Genomic DNA, 6000 nt, shown 5'->3' with positions numbered 1-6000 from the left:
GTTTCGATTATATTTATTAGATAACATCAACATGTTCCTGAGAATAGGGCGAACTTTCTCCTGATTATGTGATTCAAACCATGCCTCCATCACTTATTCCACCAAAGTTCTCCACATCCCATCTCAACATCTCGCCATGCGTCTCCGTCGTCGTCACAACCCAACCAAATTTTGTTCTTACGGCTCGGTGCGAGTTACCAACAGTAGGTGTGTAGTAGGAAGAGTGTTGCAACATCTCATCCATGCTGCTTGGTCTATTTGGCCGACTGGCTGACTGGCTGGCTGCTTGCTGCTTGACTGGTGTTTGGTTGGCTAGCTATAGCCAAAGCCGTGCGGCGGTTGGAGCCGGGCCGTTCTGGCATCAGTTCGCGTCGAACTGGCATCGTAAGAGGTTGTCCGGCGGTGAGCTTCCGATCGCGTTGCTGCGTTGGTTTGCATGTCCGTTCGATATTCTTGTGCGTTTGTTGTTGTGACTGGTTCGGTCCGGTCCGGTTCTGAAGGGACCGGTGGTTACCACCCTTCCGACGTAAATTGAGGATAGGCGATTGGAAGGCGCCTGAGGTGTGAAGTGTGTTTTTGGGGTGCTAGCGGGTGGAAGAACTTGATTGAGGGTGGCGTTGGAGTTTGTTGAAGTTCTGCGATTGAAACTGTTTTCAAGTGAAGTGGCTAGTGTGATTAACCGAAATTGTGGTGGACCTCATTCAGTCGTCGAGGTCAATCCCAAATTGAAGTCAGATCTCTCTAATCTCGGATCGGAGGAATTTTGGCCTCCACCACAAGCTGGATAATCGGAGAACCCGGAGAAGGCACGTGAAGAATGTAGTGCAATTTTTTTTGGAAAGTAACGGAAGATAATTCGAAAAAGTGTAGAAGCTACGCCCAAAGAAGAAGCCAAGAGAAAAGCAAGCAAATATAACTGGTGATTGATAATTGAGTGCTCCGGGGGGAAGAAGCATCAATCTCGGCATCAAGAAGTGCAAAGTGGGAAAAAGTAAGAAATTGATGTGTCATGTGAAAACAACCAGATATCTACGCCGCAGTGCACCCGTTTGTTCGACAAACCCCGCGAACGAAGAGTTAATACCGGAAACGGATTCCCGTTGATTGCTCCCGGTGTGAGTGATTGTGTGTGTGTGTACAAGGTGTGTGAAATTGTAAAAGCGTTCGTTCAACTTGCTCAGCTATCGGGCGAAAAGAGGATAATACACCCCACATTGGGCCCGAAGTGTTGGTTCCCTGCTGCCTGAGCTGCCTACTCCAACACTTTGCAGAAACGTGATCCACGGCAAGCGGTCGATCGATCGATCGACCGATCGAAGCAGCGAGGAAGCAATTAGGTTTTCTACAAATAAAAAGGTAAATTCGCAAAGCCCAATAGACATCAATTATTTACGGGAGCGAGCATCTTCAATCGGCCTCTGATGGGGAGGAAAGCTCCAAACGCCAAGAAGACGGAGGAGAAAACGTTTTTCTATTTTCGTCTTCTTCGCTCGAACATTAATGGTTCTAATTACACCTGCTGCCTTCCCCCCTTCGGTCGGTGGTGAAGAGGGAATCAATGAACAGCATAACTACCTTTTGCTATTAGAAACATTTTTTTTCGGTTCAAGATCGTGGATCGACCGCCGATCATCGATTGCCTGAAAAATGTTGAGGCTCGTGCAAATGCAAAGTCCGTCCGCCGATCAACCTAGAGAACAGTACGAGCCAGCCTTCTCGATATTACTTGCAAATTTATGCAATCGGCAATACTTGAACATCTGCGTGGTGATCTGCAATCAATAAACATGATATATTTGAATTTTTGAGGCCACCTTTACCCAAGGTTTCAAGGTAGCGGTAGGCGCTGAGGAGCACTTAGAGAGGATACTAAGCCTTCATTTATTACGATTATAGGTGCACATTTGAACAAGATTATGATTTATTTTTTACGAGCTGGTTGCATTTCCATGACTGTTCCACAAGTTCCAAATACAAAATCACAAATTCCGCACCAAGCTCAACAAATCTACGCCAGCCAGTACAAAAATATTAAAATGAAGAATATTTCATTGAGGAGTAAATCAATTGATTGATTTTTAATCGTCTCCTGTCTTAGTGCTAATATGGCAACTTGTACCGATTCTAGATTCATCACAAATTGATCAGAACTTAAAATCTCTCATATCCTTACAGATTGAACGCTTTTTCAGGGCTTCTTCAAATAAAAAAGTAGTTATTTAATTTATTGATTTATCTTTATTATAGAGACTTTCAGCCCTTAAAGTAATTTAAGTCAAAGTTTTGAAATATTCTGGTAGAATTGTTGCTGAAAAATATACGGTAGGAGCCAAACAATCTTTCGGCAAAATTCCATGATATAGGGTCTGGGACCCTATAATTTCAAAATAATATTAGAACAAATAGGGTCTGAGACCATTTGGGCAGGAGCATCTATTTTGGGCACTTGCTGCTGTAGATCAGTCATTTTTCAGCCAATTGACTTGAGTTCTGGAATACGATAAGATACGCACAGTATCTAGCCGTGAACAAAATTTCATATCAATTCGTTTGAAATTGACTGAGTTATAGCAGCAAGTGCCCAAAATAGGTGATCCTGCCCAAATGGTCCCAGACCGTATTTGTTCTAATGTTATTTTGAAATTTTGAGAAATTGAAATAGCTGGTGAATTACAAAAACCAATATGTTTCTGGCAAAAGTCTTGTAATTTCTTTAAATGTTATTGTTAAATTCAGACAGCACCCAGAGGAAGTATGTATTCGTTTGAAAATGTGCTATTCTTTATGATCACTGATATGATACATGATGCCCTTTACTGACATTTATCAGATTTGCTGGTGTGTCATAAACATACAGAAAAACTTGTAGATAGAAGGCACAGAATGTTGCTAATTGACAAATTAAGAGATGAATTTCTCCGTATTCGCTAGACCGGCACTTGAGCCAACTAAGCCACAGAACAGGTAATGATTCTGCGAAATCGAAAGCTAAACTGAACCGAGCCCACACCATGAACATTCCTTTTTTCACGAGCCATCTCTCTTTCGGCTTAGATGCCAATCCAATTGGCACAAATTTCCCAAATGGAGGAGAACGTGCCTCTGGAGGCGACCTACTGATACCCGATTTCAGTCGTTAAGTTTGATCCTAATCTGTGCGTGAAATCATAAAATTTAGTGATGATTTTTCTATATATTTACATAAATTACTACGACAAAAACCAACTTTCGAGTAAATTAGGTTTAAAGTTTTTCACCAATTTTTCATTCCACACAAAATGTATGGAGTTGTAAAATTGATCCAATTTTCTCCGATTTATTGTAATTTTTCTAATCATCGTATAAACAAACTTAGAAAAATTACAATAAATCGGAGAAAATTGGATCGATTTTACAACTCCATACATTTTGTATGGGATGAAAAATTGTTGAAAAACTTTAAACCTAATTTACTCGAAAGTTGGTTTTTGTCACTTACACCCCTTTGCCCTCAAATGCAAGTTTTATTGCAATGGTGTATAATAAGCGATAAAACCAATTCATGACAACTTGCAGCAAATCTTTTACTGAAGATGTTTGAAGCAGAAGTTATATGATAGTTTTATGAGATGCCAAAATTGCACCACTACCACATAAAACTAATATTTTTTTCCTGTTTGGGTCTGTCACTGCGACCAGTTTTTAGATCTATTGTGACATTACCCGTATCCTCAGTGTAGTACATGTCGTACGCAATTGCCATTGAAGGGCAATTAAGTATCGATTTTGATACAGTTTTTGTTTTGCTTTCTTAGAAATTTCTTTCTTATAGAAAACAAAACAAGAGCACTGATAATAATTGGCCATGCATCAAAAACCTAGCATCACCCTTCTCCCCAGTAAGAAGACCCGGGACATTAGCAGCAATACCATTCCAATAATAGAACATGTATTCAGTAATAAGGATTCTAGTATGTTCCGTGCGTACTAGCACTTTCCAGTCTTCGAAGAGTTAGTACATACATGGATCCCCAACCCAATTTGATTTCCTTTGCATTGAGTTTAGCCCACTGGCGTAGCCACGGGGGGGGTTTTAGGGTTAAAACCCCCCCCAGAGCCAAAATTTGTGGAACAAATTTTCAGTATAAAGCGCTTTGCGACGAAAAAATTTTCGGCTGCGCCGCTATTTTCAAATTACGAATACAATTGCTCATTACATTTCACAAAATGTAAATGTCTAATCAAAAAAGGTATTATTGGCCGTTGAAAACCCCTCCCAGAGACAATTTCTGGCTACGCCACTGTTAGCCTCAGATGGTGAGGTTTTTAGCTACATGCAAAGTAAAGTTGGTAAACTTAGCTTTATTCAAAGACTGGAAGTCATCACAACACCAGAAGCAAGGACTAAAGACTATAATGCCTTTAATTACCGGAACACATATTCCAAAATTGACAAATATGATAAAATATGAAATTGAAAAATATGCGATCCACTCATGCTATGGGCTCCGTTAAAGATCGAGCATATTTTAAACCCCCTCAACCATTCATCCCTCAGCACGGCTCGCCTGACACCTTGGATTGGGGTTACCTGTTTGGTGGACTTTTACCCCTGGAACAGGTGGTCCGTAGTGCTATTCTAAGCCGGCAGCTACACGGGCAACTAATAAAACTAAAACTAAAACTAATATAGAACAACTAGCATTTTCACATGCTCGTATAAAACCAGAATTAAATATGAATCAACTTTCAAGGTATGCTGGTTGTTACTTGGGTATGAAAACAATAATACAACCATAGAGAACAGACGATTATCTTTGCTCTCATGTGACTCATCTGAAATGTGTAAAACCGTTACCCAGTCAATAGGTGAATCCAACGGATGCTAACGATCCCTCCGCATCTGGTGACAGGAATGAGAACCCTACGAAAAACGTGACTCCGCAAAAAAGTGCCATGGCGCAGCATAGGCAAAGTGCACTTTTTTCACGTTTTCGTATCGAATTTCGCATCGTAGAGAAACAAACGAGCATTTTTTGGAAAGAAAATAGGCAATATAGGCAAAATAGGCCTATAGGCAAATCTAACGGAAGCTAACGATCCCTCCGCATCTGGTGGCAGGAATGAGAACCCTATGAAAAGAGGGACTCCGCCAAAATTTCCCATGGCGCAGCATAGGCAAAGCACAGAAAACAGACATTTAAGCTCGAACAAAAATACGTCGAAATTGTGTGTAAAGGATTTAAGTGTACCTTAAATTGTTCGTAAGTACTCACCGGATCTAAGCGCATCTGAAAGAGAATTAAATTTTCTTTCCAAAAAGTGCTCGTTTATTTCTCTACGATGCGGAATTCGATACGAAAAAGTGAAAAAAGTGCACTTTGCCCACAGAGAACAGACGTCTATCTTCGCTTTCTGCCTTGTGTAAAACTTTGTAACGGTCATATCGGAGTATGTGGTTATGCTCCCGTTGCGCTGCGCTAGCGTCCCATCACTTACATTATTGTGTTGTCATATTTGTTTCCAGTGCTCGCCGTTTTTTGCCGTTTGGCGCACGTGTCGCTTTGTGGGCTAGTGTATTTAAACGATGAACACTGCCATCGTGGGGTCAAATCGAGTTTATAAGTGGGGCAGTCTCCGTTGGTGGCGTTGAGGCATACATAAATCCTTTACACACGATTTCGGCGTATTTTTGTTCGAGCTTAAATGTATGTTATCTGTGTCAATGGGTTGCTCCAATTTTGATGTTAAATTAGTGAAATTACAATACGATTATTGTTATTCGAGCAAATACAACTCATTCTCTGAGTATGAAAATTGAAAGGTGCGCTTGTGAAAAAAATCATGGGTTAGCGTCATTGTGGCGTCGAAACGAGTTTTTAGGTGTGAAAGTCACCATCAATGCCGCTACTGTGCTTGTTGTTTTCTTTACACAACATTTTTAGGAAATTTAGTTAGAGCATGTTCATCTGTTCTCTGTGGTGAAAGCATATACGCATACTGCCTCCAATTTTAGTATCT

At 40.7% G+C, this 6000-nt stretch overlaps 1 protein-coding gene across 1 annotated transcript in view; it reads left to right on the top strand.

The window, feature by feature from the left end:
• Positions 1–228: 228 nt before the first annotated feature.
• LOC109622669 (pyrokinin-1 receptor-like) overlaps positions 229–6000 on the top strand; it is a 339959-nt gene continuing 334187 nt past the window's right edge. The window contains exon 1 of the mRNA XM_062860304.1: positions 229–1356. The gene's annotated coding sequence lies outside the window, so the exon portion shown is untranslated. The remainder of the gene's footprint in view (positions 1357–6000) is intronic.

The sequence above is a fragment of the Aedes albopictus genome, chromosome 1 (assembly GCF_035046485.1).
Source record: "Aedes albopictus strain Foshan chromosome 1, AalbF5, whole genome shotgun sequence".
NCBI classification, from domain to species: Eukaryota; Metazoa; Arthropoda; class Insecta; order Diptera; family Culicidae; genus Aedes; species Aedes albopictus.
Note: the sequence above shows the minus strand (reverse complement) of the source record. Positions and strands in the feature narration are given on the sequence as shown.